Consider the following 24,648-nt stretch of genomic DNA (forward strand, 5'->3'; position numbering starts at 1 on the left):
AAAATGATAATTTGCTTGGAAATATCTTTATAACGATGCAAGTGTGTGGGGGAGGTGTGGGGGAGTCCAAAGATACGATGAAAAGATGTTAAATAACTAATGTTGTTTTACTGAATATGCCTTTTTGTATTGGAAAACCTTAATAAATATATATTAAAAAAAAAAAAAGGAAGAAGCTTTTTGAAGCATTCTTCAATATTGTTTTTTAATTGCCAGCATCTTTCTGAATTGAGACTAGGGAGTTTGTCCATTGCTATTTGTATTAGTAAATATATTCATTTGACACCAACAGTTAATTTAAAACTAATGGCTCATCGTATATTACCTTGCATCCGTTAGAACCAAGCATATTTTGCTATCTGATTACCGTTTCATAATGATTCCTCCTTTAGGCCTTACAAGCTGTTTCATTTTAATAATGGAAGACCTTTGTTTAACCTATCCAGCTAACTTGCTGAAAACTGCATGATTCTTAATGAATATTACTTGGCTATTAATAGCAACCTTTCAAAGCCATGAGGTCAAATTGATGCTTATTTAGGATAGAACTGTTTGTCACCAAGATAAAAGATCTTGTTAATCTTCTGGAGAAAATCAATTGATTTTAATTTTCTGGCATCTGTTTCAGTTCTCTTCACCCATTAGTAGTTTGCATGTAATGTCCAAGAGAAAAGTGCTAAAAAAGCAGATTTTGACAGTGTAAGGTGAGCAGGTTGTGAAAATTTAAAACTTTACAGAAACATGGAGTCCAACATTCAACTTACTTAGCACATAGGGTTGAGTTGAAACTTTCAGGAACATTTTTGGCTGTGTCAAAACACACACATACCCTTGTAATTGAGGGTTGTTGGTTTTTTTGTTTTTGTTTTGTTTTGGTCAACGCTTCCAAAAATGTTTGTTTGTATAACACTCACCTCTCTTGTTCCTTTTTTGATGTCATCAAATGTCCAAATTGGGTTGAATATGTAGTGCCATGATATCATCTTGTTTACTGCATTATCTCCAACTGACAGGGATCATCTAAGAATGAAAACCAGTTTAAGTAATCAGCGATTTCACACTGTGCTGGTGTTACTCCTCGCAACCCTTTCTAAACCTTGTTTTAACTGTATGCTAAAAACAGGGTTTAAAAACCTCTTTAAAATCCTTATCCCCCCCCCATACTGATCCAGGGTGGGTTAAGTGTCCCCTGGAGTGGCACAAGGTAGATAAAGGAGTCTGTGCACAGCATAATTTCAAGCAGGGAACAAGCAGGAACCAAGCTTCATATGCCATGACATTGAAGGCAAAAAGAAATATTGCTGTTGATCCAAAGCGCAAAAATCTACATGACGGGTGGGCACAGCTGACAAGACTCATTCCTTTTGCTCCTGACAAAACAAATCATTTGAATAAACTCATGTGCTTTGCAGCTAAAACAAGGTGTTTTCCCAATGAATGGCTGGTTACGACAACACGAGTCAGGTTGCCTAGAAGATGACTCAAAATTAAAATGATGAAATAATGATAGCTTTAATTCAAAGGTATAATGTAAAAGCCAACATGTTTGTTGAAAGCACTGATGGGCAAGGCCACTAAGACTCCCTTTGGTTTGGCTCAGAATCCCCCCAGGATTTAAGCAAAGTCCTCTGAGCCAAGCCAAGAGTTTGGGCTGTGCCCCCTTCCTGTTTCCACCACCTCCTCCTCCAGCTCTGCAATTCCCTGCAGCACATGCAGACGATGAGTGAATTTTCCCATAACTGAAATGTGTACAACCTTTTTGAGCCAATTACCAATTGTGAAATTTGAACTAACTTGCCATCCATGGGGTATAACAAGGTGGGCTGCCGCTACAAGATAAAGGGCATGTGGTTTTAATGTTGCTGAGAAGTTGTTGCCTTTAAATATAGAGATGAGGCACAGAGCCAGATCTCAGTGGACTAAATCACCAGCAATGTCACTAATTTATTTATTTTTCTTGCTTCTTAAATGCAGGCATAGCCATTGTGGGGGCAACAATGTGAAGCAAAAGGGAAGGCTATTTTCAAGTCAATTTATGCATACACCCAGAAGGAGTCTCCGTGATTTACAGAGACAACAACATGCAAGCTATACAGTGAAAATCCATTAAAATGAAACAAATGTACTAAAAGTATTAGCCACAAAAATCATACAACATAAAATTACTACCCCACCCAAATAAGGATGAACATCAAAGATAAAAAACCAAGAGGCAGACCCTGTGGCAGGGGAATAGCATTGTTTTCTCTCCCTCTGCTCCTCTTTCTTCCTCCCTTCCACCACAAAAATGTTGCATGTATCATGAGTCCTCATGACACTGGGTGGGTGCCAGACTCCTCAGGTTTGGGGAATGAGGCTGTGGACTCAAGAGAAAGTGTCTGACCAAGAGAGGAAATTGTTTGCAACATCAACCCTCGATGACACCCATTTATTGGTAGCTGTTCTGAAGCAAGAGGCCATCACTCTGGCTGCCACTTCTGAGTCTGAGGACTCCTGCCCAGAAGTCCTAGCAGAGTCACTGTTTCCTCCACACCATCAGAAGCAACAGCTGAAGAAGGAGAGATTTTTAACTGGAAGAGACTTCCAGTTAACCACTCAGACTGAGCAGAAACCCTAGATAGGTTTCAGTCTTGGGTTATGATAGGTTTCAGTCTAGATAGGTTTCAGTCTTGGGTTTCAGTCTGAGTTCCACATGGAGCTATCCAAGGTTCTACCTCGCCTTATTTTGATGTAACTTTTCCTATTCTTTTGTGAGGGGTGGAAGACCATGCTCCAAGTTTGGGAAGAGAGTCTGCAAGCCTATAGAGAGACCTTTGTTAAAACACCATTTTTTTTTCATTCACGGGGGAAGGAATAACATCTGTCCAGCAGGTGATACCTTTACAAGACCGTACCCTTTCTTGGAAAATGAACCAACACTGAAGCTCTTTCTCCCAGAGTCTCATATGTTGCCTAAATATTTCTGTATGGTGATGCTCTCACATTGCTCCTTCACATTACAGTGGTGCCTCGCAAGACGAAAAGAATCCGTTCTGTGATTCTCTTTGTCTAGCGGTTTTTTTCCTCTTGCGAAGCAAGCCCATTGAAGGATTAGCGGATTAGCGCCATTAGCGCTATTAGCGCTATTAGCGGCTTTTAGCGGCTTATCTGCTGATTGGATCAGCTGATAAGCGCCTTAGCGGCTTAGAAAAAGGGGGGGGGGAAGGAAAAAAAAACCAGCAGGAACTCGCAAGACATTGTCGTCTTGCGAAGCAAGCCCATAGGAAATTCGTTTTGCGAAGCACCTCCAAAACGGAAAACTCTTTCGTCTAGTGAGTTTTCCGTCTTGCGAGGCATTCGTCTTGCGGGGCACCACTGTACAGTATTCCAGTTCCCCATGCACCAGCCATTCCATCTCTCATCACTCTTTTGTTCTACCACTATGCACTTCCAGCACTTGATTATACCATCCACTCTGTAGAAATGTTCTAGAAATTTGTAGCAGCTCTTTCTTCTTCCTCACTAGCCCATTATTCCTTCTCTTCCATCTTAATTGCCCCAACTTCACCATTCTCAACATTCCAATTCCCTTGGAAACAGTTGCCGGCTGCCCAGAATGGTCTTGTATTTAACAGCTTGCATTTAGTTATCCCTTGTTTTCCCTAAGCAACTGCTGCTCAGGAAAGCAAAAATGGGAGTTAGTTGGACTCAGATCCTCTGAATCCTTGGGGTTTGATTCTGAGAAAGGCTTGGGAGACCACTCATCCCATCCCTGGTTGAAACCTGAAGTATAAAGATTTAAAAGAAGAACAATCAACCAAGATCCAGTTAGCACAAGATTTTAACTACGGAAATGTGGCATGCAAATAAAATGATAATGAGTAGGAAGACTTGATCCTTTGGGGTGCTGATCAACTGCAAGCAGTTTCTTACACAGGGCTTGATGGGAGAAAATAACTATATATAATGCAGTGTTTAATGGAAAAAATAGATGATTGTTACAATGAGTCAAAGTTTTAGTCTATTTAGATGTCTTAGGACTATATAGCAAAAATATATTGAGTCTTAGTAATTGAGAGTACCATCTATAACTCTTCCCCTTGGTGTGAAAGCAGTCTATTACTAGTGCCCCAGGGTTAAAAAAATAAGGAAAATGCTTCTATCAGGAAAACCAGCCTTTTCAGTAACTATGGGTACCCTGGGTGGTCATTTTCATTTATTATAGTTATGCCTGAAATGTACCACACACAATAGCTCTTTATTTGTTAGCTTTTCAAACTCAGTAAAGCTTCTCCCAGAAGCCACACTTTTATATAGTTGTTCCTCATTTGTTACCTTTTGCAGTTCTCTATGCAGTATAAAGGTGTTGAGAAGACCAATTCTAAATCACCCTACATTTGTGGACAAGAGCACTGTATTATAATGAAGCGGTACAGACCTACCCTTTACATCCTCCCATTGTTTTTTGTACAGTTGCAAGACATAGTTGACAAAATAATGTATTTGTTTTTCAACACTAGTGTAGACATGTCAGTGGGGAAAGCATTGCATGATTGCTGTTGGGCGGCACTGTTCTTAAGGGAACTTGTCACTTTGGGGGAGGGGTTGTGAAGAGGGAAGGTGAAAAACCGGACAAATTAAAGAAAATCTGAATACTTTTGCAGGTGCATGGGGGGGGGGGTTGCATTTCAACAGCCATTAGCAGAGGATTCTGTTAATTATTTTAACCATTTTGATTATTTTTTAAAAAAAGTTGTGCTGTGGAAGTGATAGCAACAATCCTCCTTCAGAACCACTTCCCCCCACAATGCATCTGGAGGATGGACTCAGTGTCACAATGTTGCTTCCTTCCAGGTAGCTGCCCCCACCGTCCCATTGCATGACAGTATGGACAGCTATGTCCTGCTCCCCTAGTGACACAGTCTTTCTTCAGATGCTTTGCGAAATGAGATGCTCCAGGAGTGGAAGATGGTTCTTGCCAACGTTTTCTGCAGCACCAAAAGCTGTTTAAAAACAAAAAAGATCATCAAAATAGAATGTGTGTGTGTGTGTGTGTGTGTGTGTGTGTGTGTGTGTGTGTGTGAAAAGCCTTTGCCAATGACTGTTGAAAAGTATGTCCCATACTCACAAATGTGAGCTTGGAAATAATTAGTTTCTCTAGCCAATACCCTGTGAAGCTGGGAAGCCACTTCGCTCCCTCATATTAGTTGTGTATTTGAATTTGATGGAAGGAAGAGGGAAATGAAGGTGGAAACCTTGTGCACACTTATTAATTAATTAGGTGAAAGTGAGCTCCCGTGAAATCCAGAAATGAGCTATTTCTGATCAGCCATGAAAGAATCAGTCTGTAAAGGTGATTTCAAAAACAATGTTAAGAATATTTCTTAAAAAGCATTGGATGCGTTTAGTTTTGAATATTGTTAACACAAGGTAAAACAAAAAAAGTAGGGTAGGGCTACGGTTAGTGTAGGGGGATGAGTGACTCCTTCAATTTTGGTTTCCTTTCGTTTCTCAGTTTTCCACTTATTTCTCTACATTCTCACATGAATAAGTTAATTTTTTTTTAAAAAAAGTCCTAATGAAGGTTAGCGTGAATTTCTTCTCATATACAAAGCAACTTCCCTCAGTAGAATCACCCTCTGTGTTATTTCACTAGTATATGCATTTTTATGCATATTTACCTCCAGTATATGCATTTCTATACATGTTACTTGGCAGGAGATCTGCATTGCAAAATCTGGAGTAGTACAAATTTCAAAGGATAGCTGTGTTTAAGTTCTCATGCTGTTTCAGAAAGCATGAATTAGACGGGCTCACCTTCAGGTATGTGCCAAATTTCTCCCACATCCCTATTTTAAGTATGACTAACATGAGATACATACCCTTTCTTTCTTAGAAGCCACAGCATGCCTACAGCAGAAAAGCTCAAGGAGCTGGATTTTAAAATATTGATACCTCATCTTTCCATCCATTAGATGCCACAAGGCAGCTTTATTGCTATCACAGCTATCCATTGTTCATTTTTCCACAAAGTATTTTGTGCAGCACTCATACTGTCTGAACCTCCTCCAGCTTCTACTGGACAACCTTGTTCAGACTATGTACAATGACAGGTTCTTATTCATTAACATACATTTTACTCAAAAAGTATTCAGGCACTTTTTATAGTTCTTTGTTTGAAGGAAGAGAATCTGGAGCTATGCAAAAATTGTATAACAATAAATGACACCAAGAGCAAAGCGCTCTCTCTGTCTCCTCAATTCATTGTATGTTTTGTTTATTAAGTACAAAGCCATGTTCTAGCTCTTTGTTTGCTGTGTATAATTTGAATTATAAAGCAATGATCCAGTGTACTAATGTGTCAAAACAAATGGAATTCATTTTCTGACCTCATCTCCCTACTGTAATGTAGGCATAAAAATGTGTTCCGCGAGTGACAGGTCATTAGATTTAGCATGACTGACAGCTACCTTCCCCAACACATTCATTTCTTTATTAAGATGGACTCCTTCTATGACCTTGTTGCCTGGCACTTTTCATTGCTTTATCATCCGCAATAAAGAGAACAAATCTTTTGCTCTAGGTGAAAATTTAGAAGAACTGGAGGGAAAGCCAACAAAATTTCACTAAGGCAAGGAAAGGACTTAATCCTTATCTCCAACCTGTTCTGCCATCTTTACTGAGGAACCTGTAGCCCATCAGATGTTGTTGTATAAGAACACTGATTATCCCTGATTATCCATGAGGCTGATGAGGGCTGGAGTCTAACAACATCTGGAGAGCCACTGACTTCCGTTCCTTGCTCTAAGTAATGCATGGGATACTGTTGGCTCTCCAGATGTTGCTGAACTACAACTTCCATCATCCCTGGCCATTGACCATGCTTGCTGGGATTGATGTGAGTTGCAGTTCAGCAACATCTGGAGGGCCAAAGGCTCTCCAGACCTCCTCTAGAATTTGGTTCACTTTTTCTTCTCTCATCCACTGGTCCCAATCCTAAAGGACTCCTCCCTATGCTCCTGACTACTTCTTGGGTGACTTGGGTGACATTTGTGTTCCAGGGGGTCATTTGTTTCTGAAAGATAATTTGAAGCGTGACTCGTCAAGCTTGAAAAATTGTGCATATTTTGGGGCAGACACCCATGCAACCCAGTCACTTCGATCCATTTATTTCACCTCTGCCCTGGCAGTTATCTGTTAATTTTATTCATTTATTTTTGTAAATTATGTTTTGTTTAAATATTACTGTTAACTGCTTTGATAGTTTGCTCCTCGAAGCTGCCAATGGCTGTGGCATTTTATTGGATTGTTTTAAAAAGTTTATATACTACTTTTGAGGAATAACCACATTTTTTGCTCTGCTTCCCATTTCTGAATCATATAGAAATGCACACATAGGTTTATGGGTAAAGCTTGCCAAGATCAAGTTATTAGGAAAAGTCAACAAGCCACATGTTTCCATTTTTCACAGGCACCTGTCCTGTGGGAGGTAGTTATGGGAACTGTAAGTATGTAGTATGAATTTAAACAAGAAATATTGAGACTTTTTTTTATTGTGTTCAGGGACAATAAACACCCATTTCGGAGGCAAGGTTGGTCTAGGAGTCACAAACAGGACTATAATGTGGATAATTACCTTGCTGCCTCTCTTGCTGACAGCTCTTTTAGCCCCCCTCTCTGTGTTTGACAGAATACTAATTTAAAACAAAATTACTTTCACTGTAGCAGAAAGTACAGAAGGCAGACAAAGGAAAAAATGTGGTGCATTCTAGACGCTAGCCTTGATGGAGAGGTAGGGGGAGAACCTTCATACTCATAGCGTAAGGGAAGTCTTATGTTGAACTAAATATGATCTTTGAAAATACTGATGGGAAGCCAAGGGTATCAAAAACATTATTTAGCTATGGCTCATGAGGAGAGGAGAGGAGGCAGTGGTGTCGTCTTGGTGGTAGCGCCACACTCATTGTGATGGGGATGGGACAGAGTATAGCAGCAGTGGCAAGATCGGGAGATCTCTGGGGCTGTTGCGACTGTGCACCCAAAGCTCCTTCAACCTCACCAGCATCTTGCCTCACTCTGCCCCAAACCCATCCAGGAGAGGATACCACTGCCTCCACCCCACTCCCTGCACAAGCCACCACTGGCATTATCCACAAGAATCTAGTGAAAACTTAAAACTAGATTATACTGACGTATCAAAAGCTATTTAGTACATATAGTTTATATGCCACTTTTCTTCCATGTTCTAAGCCACCTTTTTTCCTGCATTGCAAAAGGTTGTACTAGATGATCTTAGAGTACCTTCCAACGCTACATTATAGGACTCCTGGATGGTTAAGTCCGGTCAAAGGCAATGATGGGGTGCGGCGCTCATCTCGCTTCAGGCCAAGGGAGCCTGTGTTTGTCCACAGACAGCTTTCCAGGTCATGTGGCCAGCATGGCTAAACTGTTTCTGGCGCAACATAACACCATGACCAGCAAGCATGGAAATGCTGTTTACCTACCCACCACATCAGTATCTATTTATCTACTTGCACTGGCATGCTTTCGCACTGCTAGGTTGGCAGGAGCTGGGACAGAGCAACGGGAGCTCACTCCATCATGGGATTCGAACTGCCGACCTTCTGATCGGGAAGCCCAAGAGGCTCAGTGCTTTAGACCACAGCGCCACCTGCGTCTACATTATATGATTTTGTGTTCATGGAATTCAAGGCAGTGTAGGTAGGATTGTTGAGTAGTTTCTCATGTGGCCACTGAGCAGACCCAAAGCTGCTAGGCTTCAGCTGCATCATCGTGTTGCCCTCTGATCATGTGACGGAGAAAGGTAAAGGCAACAACAGGAGTGAAGTTTTCACTCTTTGTGTAACCGGAAGAGAACAAATCAGCACAAAGTGGGCCTTCACGCACTTCTAAACATATGGCAAGCCGGCTGGATCAGGACAATGTCTCACCTAGACCAGCACCCTGTTCTCACAACCAGATGCCTGCGAGAAACCAGGCAGCAGGACCCAAGGACAAGAGCCCTCTTCCCCTGCAGATCCCAACAACTGGTAATCAGAAGCATTTCTGCCTCCGACACATTTTCATGCACTGAGCAAAATTCTGTCTCCTTTGCTTATCACTCAAGATTGGCACACACTCCAAATGGGGCGCCAAATATTTGTTTCTTCTCACCATTGAACAAAGGGTTACCCTATGCATACCTGGGACACCCATCTTTTTCCATTACAGTGGTGCCTCCCAAGACGAAAAGAATCTGTTCTGTGATTCTCTTCGTCTAGCGGTTTTTTTCGTCTTGCGAAGCAAGCCCATTGAAGGATTAGCGGCTTAGCGCTATTAGTGGCTTTTAGAGGCTTATCTGCTGATCAGATCAGCTGATAAGCGGCTTAGCGGCTTAGAAAAAGGGGGGGAAAGGAAAAAAAACCAGCAGGAACTCGCAAGACATTGTCGTCTTGCGAAGCAAGCCCATAGGAGATTCGTTTTGCGAAGCACCTCCAAAACGGAAAACTCTTTTGTCTAGCGAGTTTTCCGTCTTCGAGGCATTCGTCTTGCGGGGCACCACTGTATAAAATGCAGCTGGGAAGGGGGGGGGAATATTGGGATTATATCACGGACAGTGCTATTTTTATAGAAAAAGAGGTGCTGGAACTCACCTTATTCACTAAGAATAGTAATGGCACCCACCTGTGAGGTGCCGGAACTGAGTCCTGGCAAGTTTCTGCAGGGGAAAAAAGCCCTCGTCATGGACCAGATCTAAATCAGCAGCCTCCCCAATCCAAATTGTGCCCCAAATTCATATCAGGACCCCTTTTCTTATAGAAAAAGACATTGAGCATTCTTCACTTCAGAGTTCAGCATGGACAGCAGTGAGGGCTGGAGTTTAAACTGGAGGGGCTGAACTTTGAAATGCAGCCAGTGCTAATGTGTTGACTAAGCAAGGGCTAAATGTTCAGCTTTCTTGTATGTAAATCAGGCCAATCCAATCCAGAGGCTTTATATCACCTCCCAGTAACTGGGGAAAGGTCATACATACCCTAGTTGTATTGGAAAGGTGGTGAGGGCTCTGAAGCAGGCTCTCCCTAATAATAATAATAATAATAATAATAATAATAATAATAATAATAATAATAATAATAATTTATTACTTATACCCTGCCCCTCTGGCTGGGTCTCCCCAGCCACTCTGGGCGGCTTCCAACAGGAGATTAAAAATACATTAAAACATCAGTCATTAAAAAACTTCCCTAAACAGGGCTGCCTTCAGATGTCTTCTAAATGTCAGATAGTTGTTTATTCCTTTGACATCTTATGGGAGGGTTCCACAGGGTGGGATCCACTACCGAGAAGGCCCCCTGCCTGGTTCCCTGTAACTTTGCTTCTTGCAGTGAGGGAACCGCCAGAAGGCCCTCAGCGCTAGACCTCCCTAGGCTTCCTCCTATCCTGAGACTGGACCCTTTGCACTTTTCATTCTTTGTCTGCTTTCCAGCAAAACCTTAAATTAGTAGAAAACTTTATTCTAACAAGCATCAGTGCAATTAAAAACTTTGGAATCAGAAACTTCAAAGGGGGGAAAGGGGGTACGGTTACAATAGAGGTGTGAAGCCTACAGAACTAAAGGTGTGAAGCCTGCAGAATTAGAGAGAGACTTTAATGAGCATGAAGGCAGTTTGATCAAAAAAACTAGTTGAGCTTTTTTTAATTGTTATTTTAGCAAACAGTTGTAACTGTTGGGTTTCCCTACCAATTTCATCCCAGTGAGCCTCGGGCACTGAAGACCGAATAGCATTTATTACACTTAGTCCCATTTTAAGGAGAAAATGTTTTAACATGGTAAATGTGTGGCTCATCATGTAGGAATGCACTGTACGGAACTTATTACCTTAAGTATGACTGCATCCCACTGGAAATCAAAAAGATGTGACATAGCAACCTTTATTAGCTTAATGGGAGCTGACCTGCCATAAATATGACACCTTAAATTGAACATGAGAGGTGACCTTTATTTAATGCAAGCATTTCTTCTGAAATAAAGACTCTTGTCATTAAACCAAGGCCAGTGTGCTGCTAAGTAACCAAATTGATATCTCTTCCAAATGGAATTCCTTTGAGTGAGGAGTTGTTGGGTGGCTATGTCACGGCTGGAGTCAGCACAAAACAATGCATCAGTTAACTGTTTATTCAAGGAAACAATCCACAGCCCTGGCCTAGTAGCCCTAGCAATTCCTTCGAGGAGGTCTTGCCCCAATGAACCAGTTGCGAGGACTGAAGGTCCCGACCTTGCCAGTGCCCACTAGGACTCTCCAGGGTCTTTCGCACACAGTCTCAGGCAGTCTGCACAACATCACCCTCCGCTCTGCTCATTTCAGTTGTCTGTGGGTTCTAGGAGACCGGGGGAGGGGAGCTAGGAGATGCTTTTCAAAGTTATTCACCTCACATTAAATTTATTAATAGGATTAGTCATCAGATTTCTTAGTAGCAAAATAAATTATGTGCACATGTAAAAAAAGAAAAGAAAAAGAAATGGAAGTATGATCCTTCAGGAGTTTGATCTTTGGAAATTCAAAGCATTATGATCTGCAGCTCCTGGACTAATGTGCTGATGAAAACATAGGTTTCCAGATGATTTCAGGCTCCTCCAGATGGCCTGTGTATTGTGCATTCATCCTGATTTGTTTGCACAAAACTTACACAGCAGTTAGACTATCTTTGCTCTTTATTAAACATTTGCTCTGTTCATCTCCTCCATTTGTTTGTGGGGAGGTTATACAGCCATGAACATTCATTTGGATTTGCTTGCAGGGTGCTTATACATCTTCTTAATTTTTCAGGGAATTTCTCCAAAGCCTTCCCAAGTGGAAAAGACCTTCCCCCCTTTCTGTAAGTGGATTTGCTGCACTGGGGCAATAGGTTATAATCCACTTTCAATTGTGAACACCTACATTTCTGACATTCTAGAAGCACCTTTCACTTTTCCTGAACCTTCTGACTCAGATTTTGAGAATTTATGGCAAGGGGAGTCAACATGTTCCATAAGCAGCAAAATGGACTGTCAAATGAACTGACAGAGGAAGAATCAGAAGAAAAAGGAGGCTGATAAAGTTCTCTCAGTGCAAGTCAAACGGGTACTTTAAATGTACATTGATGACTTATGCTCAGTGAACTCGGGCCTTGACTGTGGTCCATTATCACAGGATACAGCTAATTATGTCATCCGTTTTCTAGATGGATGACACAAAGCAAATAGAAAGTGAGCGTTCCCTGTGCTTGAAGCGCTCTATGCAGAACAATGGACTATGGACACATCAGCTGCCTTGAGTTAAAAACAAACACAGCTTGCAAATTAGGCTTGAGATCTGTTCAGAGCTGAAATCTATTGGGACTGGCAAACTGGAATCAAGTTAATAGTTGATCCAGGAAAGCAACTAGGATCCAGGCTGCAGGAGAACAGTAGCAGAGTCCGTGCCTGAGTAATGGGTTTACTCAGACTGAGATGCTAGGCCAGAATATAGATTGGGGAATTTTTTTGACTTAGTTTGGTTTTAAAGGCATGCCTGCTTAATCTGCTCTTTTCTTTCCAAAACAGTATGAGAACCAAACCATAGATGACCTTTGAAACTGACATCTCTCCAGATTTTGCAATGCAGTTCTCCTGCCAAGTAAGGAGCATAAAAAGTATTTATTTATTTTTTAAAAAATGACATCTCATATGGGTCTCAAAGCAGCTGGTGCATGTAATGGTATAGAAGTACATAAAAATACACATATCCATGAAAACAACATGCAAAAATGCATTATTTCGTGGAAATTTGCCTTGCAAAAAGATGTATATGAGGCAAAAGTGCACACTAAAGTGTGTACAGGAGAAATTTGAGCTAAAATACTGAAAAAGTTTCATGAGTTAAAAAAATTACAGGAAAATGTGGAGAACTGAACTTAAGATTTGAAACTGTCTGATGGGAAGAATGTACATATGTGTGATTACGGTAATCATTATTTTACGGTGTGAAATTACACACAACAGATAGTGATACTTTTAAGTTTGTCAACAATCTTTTTTTTTTTAAGAGCCAAAACATTTCCCTAAGAAAAAGATAATAATTCCAGTGAAAGGAGAAAATGTTTTATTGACCTCTTTGAAACAGAACTATTACCAGCATGAATAAACTGTAAAGATAGTTAATATGTTTTCACAGTCTATTTTCCCCATGCAAGGAACTAGGAAGTAGTGGCATATCACAGCACCATATTGAAGGGGAAAAAATATTGTGATATTATTCCACCCTACTGCCTTTCAAGTAATTAAAAGGTAATCTTCCTGCTGCCAATTCAGCGTGTGCGTGCACACACACACACACTGAGAAAGAAGAATGCATACAACAAAAGAGCTGGTGGTAGAAAAAGGCTTCCTCCTGCTGTCTGCAATGGGAATTGGCCTCCTGCTGGAGACTGAAAGAGAGATGCCGTTGTATGTAACCTTGCAGGAAGGACAAGAGACTGCCGAATCAATGGACACCATCTATGGCAGCCTGCCAATGATTCAGAAATGAACAATAATGTAAGATGGATGCTCTATGTAAACCCTCATCACCTACAGGAGCTTGTTCCTAGACACAGATAAGATACTTGATGAATTAAGGTTGGCAACTCTCCTGTATCTAGCCTTTCCAACAAGGCTATTGAAAAATGAAACATTGATTGACTGGCATAGGATTGGGGGAGGAAGTACCAACTGTTCTGATGCTCATACTAGGCTAAAGAACACTCCGTAGCATCATTTTGTATATAGCGGGTGGGAGTTTTTAAAGCGCTTTAGTACTATAATGTGCAGATGGAAGCAACTTTTATAGCCATGCCTTATTGTTTTCTATATTTCAGGCAGCATTGTGCCGCAGGAAATGATAAATCTAGGACTAGTGCCGTTAAGAATGCAAGAAAGCTAAATTCAGTCAAATCTGCTGTGTTTCTTAAACACAGAAATTTGAAGGAGCTGGAGGGAGGAATATAAATTTGTCTGTTTCACACTGGGGCACAGACAGCATTCACTAAAGCTGGCCCATTGACATGGAGTTGTTTACAGCGATGGCAACATAGAATAAAAATGGTGCCAATTTGCAGATAGGAGTGGATCCTTTCTGTACAGAATGAAACTATTGGCAGGGACTCCAGATCCTGTACTGGGAACCTCATAGGATTTAACCTCAGAGCGATTCAGGCATGTGGGTGCTCAGAGCTTTTTTCCGGAACAGAACAACAGAATAAAACTGTGTAGCAAAGGACCTCATGGTTGGCAGGTAGGACGAAGCCTCTGAACTGGCCATGCATGATATAAAATAGAGTGGGGGGAACCCTGCAGACCAAATGTGGCTTTTCAGGCCACTAACTGCCCCAGGCCAACCCCCCTGATCCATGTCTTTTTTAAATGCTTTTGTTTTGAATGGTGATAGTGCTTCTTGCTCACCTGGGTGGAAGACGGATGGAGAAGTGTGTGTGCACTTGCATATATGTGTGTGAGTGTTTAGGGACCGATGACATTTGGATTGTAGCCTACTGTACAAAAAAGCTTGTTGCTGTGTCTACTTTTGGCTCCGGCCCTATCCACAGCGTGTGCCTCACGGAATGTTGCCCACAAGGGAATGTCACTGTCAGGCAGGGAAAGGTTCTCCATCCCAGTATGAAATCAGAGGAACCTTCTGCCACTCCCAGGTCAGCACAGCAGTACTTTCTGCCTCTACAGCAACATCAGACCCTCCAAGTTTCCCTATTTTCCAGGGGCAGTCTCAGATTTTCAGAAGCCATCCTGGTTTCTGATTTGATCCCAGAATGTCCTGCTTTTCCTTAGGATCTCCCTATTTTCATCGGAGAAATGTTGGAGTTATGCGACCCCGAAGCCAAGGAGATAAGTAACTATACAACTTTTAGAAGACATCTGAAGGCAGCCATGTATGGGGAAGTTTTTAAATGTTTAATATGTTAGCATGCTTTTATATATGTTGGAAGCTGCCCAGAGTGGCTGGGGCAACTCGGTCAGATGGATGGAGTATAAATAATAAAATTATTATTATTATTATTATTATTATTATTATTATTATTATTATTATTATTATTATTGAAAAGGACATCCCTATTTTCATCGGAGAAATGCTGGAGGGTATGAAACATACATTATGGATTCTGGTTTAGGAAACCTCCATGTAAGGCCTGTATTCTAGCATCAACCCAGATTGGGACTTACAGTTTTTCCTTTTCTGGTGATCTGCAGAATTATTTGTATACATCCTGCATTGTTCCATACCCCCCCCCCCGAAGCATCACAGGACATTGTCAAGATGAGGAAGGTACTTAGCAGTAGCGGCCAAATGCAAATAGGTATATTCACATTAAATCAGAATTACCAAATTGGCTGAATTGTTTCATTATGCTTTCTGGACCCAGTTTTATATCCATGCGTTATGAAAAACCATCTTTCTGGCATCTGTTTGCAATTAATAGAGGTGCTTTAGCATTGATATCATCATCAGAGTTTCCCCCATTATGCTCAAATGGGCTGGTTGCATGGGCGAAAGCACATAGACCATAGGCACGTCAGTTCATATCCTCCAAAAGGGCTGTTTTCCAAAAGAAAGAGTTTGATTGGAGCAATTTGGAAATGGCTCAGAAGTTCAAGTACATTCTAAAAAGGACATCTGTGTGGGAGAAGCAATCAGACTTGACAGCATTAACAAAGGCACACTGCATAACATAGCTGGTGAAAATTACATTGTGTTAGCAATATAGACAAGGCTGCTGTACCTTAGCTATTGCTAAGCCTAGCAATTCTGTTAGGGAAAGGAATGAGACTAGGAGGTGTATATAATGCCATATTTAAATAATGGGACTGAATCAAATTAGCTGGATATCAAGAGATATTTATTTTCAGCAGCTGGTTCTAAGCGCTGGATCTGTTACTAAGCGATGTTTGGAAAATAACAGCCAAGACTTTTCTGGAACGGAGATAACACAAGCAAACCATAGTGACACCCACCCAACCCAGCAGTTTATTTTAGAAATGAAATCCATAAATTTCCAGTATAGGATTTGGTCGCACAAATCCACAAAAAGCACATGCGAGCAAACCATCTGGCTCAAAAACTAGCTATGGACTTTGTTTTTGTTTGCTTTTTGGAAAGGCCTGTACATTGTTCATCTAATAATGTATTCTTTTGTTGTTGCATTACAAACTTTGGGGATGGGGAAAAGGGGTGGTAGTCAACTAAGTGTTACTCAGAGTAGACCTACTGAAATTAATGAACCCACTGAAATTTCATTAACTTCAATGGGCCACAATTCTGCACCCCCATAAAACAGAACTGCCTCCTCCCCCACAGGTTCAGCCCTGGAGGTCTGACTTTCAAGGCCATTCTTTCCTTCCCAGCATGACTCCATTTCCAGAACAGTGGGGTGTAACAAGCCCCCGCTGCAATTGTAAGACCTTTCCCCATGAAACGGCACAAATTTGTTGCACCTTCTCTTTCCCCCTTTCAGGATTTACCTAAAATGCTCCACCAATCAGATGAATCATAAAACGGGAATAAAAGACCACTCCTGATTCAAATACATAAATTAGCCACAACTGACAGAAATGCCTTTACACTGGTCCCTCGGGTTACATACGCTTCAGGTTACATACGCTTCAGGTTACAGTCTCCGCTAACCCAGAAATAGTACCTCGGGTTAAGAACTTTGCTTCAGGATGAGAACAGAAATTGTGCTCCGGCGGCGCAGCAGCAGTGGGAGGCCCCATTAGCTAAAGTGGTGCTTCAGGTTAAGAACAGTTTCAGGTTAAGAACAGACCTCCAGAACGAATTAAATACTTAACCCGAGGTACCAATCTATAAATTAGTCACAACATGTACCACTGCTTTCAACAAGATAAATACAATGAATTTCCTTTGGATTAAAGCCATTGTCTCTTTGATAGGAGACAGTACCTTTGCATATTACATATACTGTATGTCTTCAGACATGCCATTGTGTTACAGGGCTAAATGGGCCACTGACTGGGGGACAAGGCAGTGTCACATGTTCCAAGCTGGTAGAGGAGGTCTCCTGACTGGAGGAATCTGATTCTCACTATCCTTGAGAGAATCCAGCCTTTCCTGCAACCCAGCTTTTTGTTCTTAGAGTTGTTTTTAATCTCTCCATGTCGTGCAAGCTCCTGGTGCCTCTTGAACGGAAAGCACATTTGTCTGCCGGTGATTTGTTACAAAAGATCAGAGTCTGGCAGCAGGTCACCATCACAGTACCAGCGCAAGAAGCTTTGCTTAAATGTGCTAATAATTTACAAGGTGTATTGCTGGGGTGAGTAATGACTTCTTGCAACCCGCTGATTCCTTTTTTAGCTGTGCAATTAGTTCTCTGATGCTTTTTACAGTAAATGATGGGATCCCATTGAGCCCTTTCGTAGAGTTGGCAGAATATCTGGTTGGTTATGTATTGCTCTTTGGTGGCTTAATTTATGGGGAGTTTTAGGTCAGGGCCATTTAGATACAGAAAAAGAACCAACACTGTATTTCGCTTTGTTTTCCTGCGGCATTTGAAATGATCTGCTCGACCATTTCTGTTTGAAAACTAGAGATGCCACCAAAGTTCCCTATTAACTAATTTAGAACACTGATCATGGTGCTACATAGCAAATTGAAGGGTATCCCTCAACCAGCACATAAAAGGGTTTTGTTAGCTTCTTCTTCTTCTTCTTTTTTTGCCTGCTCAGAATGCAAAACCAGATTCTGCACATCCACATCCATTGGTCAGGCCAATTTGGCAGGCTGCTCCCCCAATTCCTGAATGTTAAACCCTGGTCAATGTAATTCTCCTTGATTGCTAGGAAGTGCATGACCAGACCAACTGGCCAAGGAGCCGGCTGGTCAGCTATTTTTGCTCTAAACTGAGTGGAGAACCTCCTGCCAAAGGGCCAAATATGGTACTTTGGGCCTCTTTATTCAACCTTCGTGACTCTCCCTAGACCCCATTCTCACCCCCAGACCACATCCCATCCCACACCAGCCCTAGTCCCTGTCTTCCTTGAGAGCTTCTCTCCACTAGAATGTATCCAAGAACTTTGATAATGTCCCTTGCTTAACTCCATGCAGCATTGAATGCGTTTGTGGGGGATGGAAAGATCTGTCAATTTCAGTTCTCTCCATTTCTGTCATCCACTATCCCTAATTTTAAAACCCTCCCTTGTTCCTGGGTGTGTTTGGCTGGGGGCAGCTGAGTATTCAAAGAGTTCTCAGCCACAGATGATACAATTCCCAATATGACAAGATACATCGATGCACAACTGCCAACATTCCAAGGAAAGACAGAAACATCCACACTTGTTTACTGAATGCTTACCAATAAAGCTCCTAAGTATCTAGTCCTATCCAAATCAAGTGTCAAAGATGATGAAACTGATATAGAGATTCTTATTTTTAACTATACCCAAAATGCTAGAGGGATTATGAAGGTATTGTCACACATGAATTATATTTGTCTGTAGTTTTATTGATAGGTAGAACAAAGTTTAAAAGAGTTCTCGGTTCCTTCTTCTTAGCATCCTATCCCTTGAGCTTTTTACTGCATGACAGTTCTCATTGATATGTGGTTGGCAATCATGTATTCTGGCCTGCAATAAAATTCAGCTATCATCACCTCTGGAAAGCAGAGGTTTCAGGAATACTTGCGAGTTTTTTCTTGTCTCCCTGTGTCTGATTGCTATGTGTCTGGGGCCTACAGACAAAGACCAGGCTGCTTGATTCAAATCAATATGTGAAATTCATCCCATTTCTTGATGCCCCATTAGGGTTGACAATGTCAATGTCATTCTGCTGCAATGACAGCAGAAGCCACAAAGGTAAAATTCCTCTTCTCTTAAAGATACAGTATCTCTATCAGTCTCCAGAAAAGAGATTGTGTGTGTGTGTAGACACACACACAACTCCATCCACTGACCCACAGGAAATATCAATCAGATCTGAAACATTTTGTTACCCGGGGCAGAACAGCAAATAGTCTCCCAGCAAAAACACACACATGACAAGGTACATAGTATCCAAAGCTGCTTGGGTTATTTTGGCACCTCAGGCAAAAAAAAAATCACAAGTGCCTCTCCCTCACATTACAAATACCGTAATAACAAATTAAATCATTAACAATTTGCTACTCTTTCACAATACTCAACACCAGCTGCCTGATGCAGTTGTCTCACTCTGCTTAATGATAAGACCAGTCCTGGGGATTGCAGTCAACAGTGGGCAGAGTCAAAAGTGGGTGGGAGGGGGGGAAATGAAATAAAACATAAATAATTATGCTAATTTTCTTCACACCATGCAGAATTGTACATACCTCAATCATCATCATTACATACACTTTTTATTGCTCTCCCCACCCAAGCTCAAAACCCTCAAAGTATCATTTTGTCCTGGGATGCCGCAATATGTAAGGATTGTCACCAGTTTGGGGATTAAACAATCTCTACCAACTACTATAGGCTATGGTCAACATGTTCCTCCATTGCTCTTTGAACACTGTATTCCTCTGATTCTCCATGTTCCAAAGAAAGACACCTCTGAATATCCATTGTTGGTTGTCAAAAACAGAGATGATTGCTTTGATACCTTGAAGACATTTGGCTGAAAACAATGCTCTTCCTGCGCTCTTTTTATTATTTGGGGTGAGACTTAAGCAGAACACAGAAGAAACATTCATTCTCAGGATGTGGTGGAGTGAAGGGAGAGAGATAGATACACTCATTGCTTTCTTTATTTTTTTGCAGAGCAAATGTGCTATCCTCCATGCTGCAGGCAACATGGCACACCTATGCTAGTGGCCTGCCCACTGATGAAGCTCATCTCAAAGTACTCCATAGCTGGTGGGCCTGCTAGTCACCACTGTGTCCACTTCCCATGGAGCCTTAAGCCTGATGAAGCCTGCATGCCCCAAATCACTCCATGGCCAGCAAACGCATGGGATACAAGGCTCATGAAACACCCAGTTCCTCCATCTCTCAGCATGCTTCCCAATACCACCTCCAGAAAAGAAATAGGGCACACCTTCCTTGGTGACAGCAGCAACTCAGCTTCCTTTGCTGCCTTCTGAAGGGCAATGGGGACAGGATGGGCTGCGGGGGGGGGGGGGCAGGGGCGCGAGGACAGGAAAGACCTGCCGGCAACACCACAAGCTGCATTCAGTTGCGTCAGGGGTCCTATCTGGCCCACAGGTTGTGGTTTCCTCAGCCCTGGTTTAGCTTTCTTACCCAGAGATCCATACTCTCCAACCCTCTGAACATCTTTTGTCTAAGCATTTATTTCCCGCCAATAGCAGACATCTCAGCATATCCATGGCTCTCACTAAGGTTACTTGCCAACACTACCTCCTCACTCATTCTTCCTAAGCATCAATCACTAATGGGTTGCTCAAGTCTGGACCCAATCTGAAGTTTATTATTATAAGTTGTAAAGAGAACTAGAAAAGCATGTGTTTATAACTTTAAAGTGAAAAAGGTTGTTTAAAAACAAACAAATGCAGTTCTGCACAGAATCATGCAGAGCACATATTGCACTTGAGTAGCAACACTAACCTGGTCAGCAAAGTGTCAAAAAGTTCAGAACAGTTGCAATGATTACCAGGAAGATGTGTAAGAGCAGCGATGGGATATTTATTGGGCACGTCAAAAGGGGACAAGATGTATATGGTCTCTTATATTTCTTTTTCAGCATGTCAGAGACACGTCAACAACCTCTGGTTAAACCCCCTGATAAAATTTACTTCTGCTCCAGTCTTCAGAACACTGCACCCATAAACCACATTTTGGCCTGCAACAGGAGACAGCTTCAGGGCTGTTGGGAAGAAACATTTTTGCACAGACCTCCTGTTTCCCCCCCATCTCCACCCAACAAAAAGCTACGGCGGAGTTCGAGTGATAGATGAGCTGCTTTAGAAATCAACTCCACACGACCAAAGCCATATAATTAATTACAAGATGGGTAGTCAGTACCAATGAAGCTGCCGGGAGAAGTGCGCAGGAACTGAACAGCAATGTAGATGCAGAACAGATGCACCTTACATTCGACTGCATTTTTCTCTTGCTCAAAAAGAGCTGACACAGAGTCCTCTATCTGTCTGTCTTTCTGTCTATCTGTCTATCCTGGTGGGAATGTATTTCTCACAGGCAAGTTACATAGCTAGTGGCATCTGGAATTTCAGACCTGCCTGTTCTTATGAACTGTACATGTAGCTCCCTATGAAACATTGAACATCTGCAATCTATCTCAACTTTAATCCTGCAGACACAGATTCAACAATTGGAGAAGGGGTGCACTTTGTGGTTGTCTCTTTCATGTTTATTTCTCCTTCTTCAATTAGCAATGGCAAACAACTTTCATTTCTTTATTATAAAATTTGAAATAAAACACACACACACACACACACACACACACACCTAAAAGCCTTCAGGGCAGTCAGTAAGGCATAAAAGCAACAGAAACACATCCATATAATTCTTCAGGTCAAATATACAAAAAAATAGAAAACAGCACCATTGTAATAAAAATGAACAGTACCACCACCTTTCCCAGTAAACATGGTAACAGCCAAAATCATAACGTAAAAGAGCAAGTCCTTTCTGTAAGTGTCATGACCCAATGAAGCAGCTAGACCATAGGGCTCATCCACACTTTTGCTTGTCCTGTGCCAGAAAGCATGAGTCTGAGCCATTCCCAACTTGTCCTCCACTTTCTAGGCATGGGCACGAGCAGTTTTGCCTTTGCCCCACCACTTCCCCCCAGAAAACCTGCTCTTTAGTGCTAAATCAGAACAAACAGCAACCTGTGGAAAACCCATTAGCTGTTTGCTCTGATTCAGTGGTTAAATATGGGAGAAGAAGCATGAGCTTTGTAGCTTTCTCTGGATCTGGTTTAGAGGACCCAAAGTAAATCCATGTACTCAAACCTATGGCAACAAAAGAAGTAAAATTTCATTTTTCTGGAGGGTTTATCACAATGTAGAATGAGCTTAATGCCAGATCTGGGAGGGGGAAATCAGGCATCTACATACTATGGCACAGCCTTCCCCAGCCTTTTGACCTCCAGATGTTGTTGGATCACAACTTCCATCATCCCTACCAACTCACCATGCTGGTTGGGGCTGATGGGAGTTGTATTCCAACAGCATCAGGAGAGTAACGCCATGGGAAGAGCTGCTGCAGCATCTGCTGGGTCCACGTAAGCGTTCCCTCAGTGAAGCTTTATACAAGTATAGCAAGTTGGGGTAGGCTGGGAAATCTGTGGTTTTAAATCGACTTCAGAAACTCAGCACAACTTTGGTGGTTAAAATGGCAGTGGATCTTAAGGGTCACACATCTATGCAGGTGGCTTGCAATGGCAGCTTCCTACCTTTTTATGAGAAAGGTCACATTACTTGCACCGGGTTCAAGGTTAGGACAGTATGACTTGAAGCTAATAACCTCTCGAGCAGACATCCATCATAAAGTTGTAGCTAGTTAATCTCCCGCTAAGCCCCATTTTTCCTTTTGTGGTAAAGAAACATTACCAAAAAGCCACTTCTGATAGCATAAGAAGAAGAATCGATCCTGTTGGATAAAGAGTGGCGCATACACAATAATTAAAGCTGGAGAAGAGTCATTTAAACTAGAGATGACCGTCTTCAATATGTCATAAGGGCACTTTAAATAATGGAAGTACAAAGCAGCCCTTTCTGAAGAGCCAGATCTTGCAATGTCCAATTCTGTCTGCATTTACTACTTCCGAAAGAATGTGCAGCTGAGTGAATATATTTCCTAAGCTAAAGAATCGACAGGACTTCATATTCGTATTAGTTCATCATTAACCATTTAACCTATCTCCTCCAATATTCTTTTATCTAGAGGTTGTTCATGCCTTCATCTCTTTCAAAACAATGGCATGTTATTTTTCATTTTCTGATTAATCAACTGTCTCTGTAAATCAATGTCTCTATGACCTTCGCTGAAGGGTCCCCTTGTCTGCAAATAGGGTTCATATCAATGCTGAAGCAGATTTGTCTTGGTGTTCTTGACAAGGAGTCATAATGCAAATTAGGATACAGGGAGTGCAGATCTAATTTAAATGCATCGCTAAACAGGAGAAGTTTCAAAACCTACCGCACAAAGTTAGATTGCTTTTTTTTTTTAAGTACAAATTAATAGAACTAGCTGTACAACTCTTCAAATTCTTCAGGATGGCACCGCCCCCCCTAAAATCACCCTGGTTACTGGCTTTTTTTTCTTTTTGCAAATAAAGGCCAATAACAATTTTTAGAAATGAAATTTTTAAAAGTTTCCAGCTGCAATTCAGTTGCTTCAGACACTCCAGAGCAACCTTCCCCAGCCTGGAGTGTCTGGAAAACAACCTCCATATCCCCTGACCATCAGCCATGAAAAGATAAATTTTTATTTTTATTTATCTCATAAGATTTATATACCGCTTGACTGAAGGAAAAAAACCTCAAAGCAAAAATGTACATATTGGACAGAAATGTGAACAGAAATGCCTGTAGTAGTTAAAATAACATACCAAAATGTGTTAGGAAAACTCATTTGCAGAAATGTTTATTATTTAGCCAAAACTGCACACAAAAATTATTTATTAGGAGAAATTTCATCAGGCTTTTAAAAATAGTAATTGCAAACCGATGTGGAAATGTGGAGAACCGAACTTAAGATTGGAAAAGTGAGAAACGGAGTGAAAATGGAATTAACTGAGTCGTCCCATCTCTTTATGTTTATAATGCCTGGTCTCAGTTAACACACTTGCTGGTCAAGTTTCTAGACCAGCTTCTAGATCACAAACAGGCAGTTACAAGAACATGGGTCCCTGGAGCCATTCTGCTCTTCACCTCAGGCAGCAAAATGTCTTGAGCCAGCCTTGCCTATTAAGGCTACAGTGGTGCCTCGCAAGACGAAATTAATTCGTTCCGCAATTTTCTTCGTCTTGCGGGTTTTTCGTCTTGAAATGCACGGTTTCCCATAGGAATGCATTGAAAATCAATTAATGCGTTCCTAGGGAAACCACCTTCAGGCCAGGTCCGGGGACAGTCTGTCCCCGGACCTCTTCTGAAGGCTGGGGGGGGGGGAGACAAGGGCTTTTCTTCCCACCCCCAGCATTTTAAAAAACCCTGGGACAGCGGAGGAGATCCGCTGTCCGGGGGATCTTAAAATGCTGGCGGGCGGCATTTTAAAATCGCCCCGGACAGCGGAGGACTTCTCCGCTGTCCGGGGCGATTTAAAAGCCCCTGGGAAGGCAGGCAGGGGGGAGCAAAGACTTTCGCCCCCTGCCCGCCTTCAGAAGGTGTTCCCACCCCCCCGCCCGGCTTCGCAGCAGCGCTACGAAGCCTGGCAGCTGGGGCAGCTGTTCCCGCCCCACCTCCCCCCTTCGGAACATCGTTCCGAAGTGGGGCGGCTGGGGCAGCTGTTCCCGCCCCACCTCCCCCCTTCGGAACATCGTTCCGAAGTGGGGCGGCTGGGGCAGCTGTTCCCGCCCCACCTCCCCCCTTCGGAACATCGTTCCGAAGTGGGGCGGCTGGGGCAGCTGTTCCCGCCCCACCTCCCCCCTTCGGAACATCGTTCCGAAGTGGGGCGGCTGGGGCAGCTGTTCCCGCCCCCTCCCCCCTTCG

The 24,648-nt window shown here is 42.1% G+C and overlaps 1 protein-coding gene across 5 annotated transcripts in view; it reads right to left on the bottom strand.

The window, feature by feature from the left end:
• Positions 1-24,648, bottom strand: part of LOC308585315 (uncharacterized protein) — a 472,994-nt gene that overhangs the window by 276,224 nt on the left and 172,122 nt on the right. Inside the window, exons 1-2 of one of the 5 annotated variants that reach the window (XR_014007226.1) lie at positions 2,895-3,003; positions 915-1,020 (exon numbers count right to left, since the gene is read on the bottom strand). The exons of 1 other annotated variant lie outside the window; for it this stretch is intronic. The gene's annotated coding sequence lies outside the window, so the exon portion shown is untranslated. Of the gene's footprint in view, positions 1-914; positions 1,021-2,878; positions 3,004-15,392; positions 15,663-24,648 lie in introns of those variants that run through there. 3 more of the 5 variants (XR_014007227.1, XM_081190992.1, XM_081190991.1) reach the window with 3 other exon arrangements.

The sequence above is a fragment of the Podarcis bocagei genome, assembly GCF_964188305.1.
Source record: "Podarcis bocagei genome assembly, chromosome: 4".
Lineage (NCBI taxonomy): Eukaryota > Metazoa > Chordata > Lepidosauria > Squamata > Lacertidae > Podarcis > Podarcis bocagei.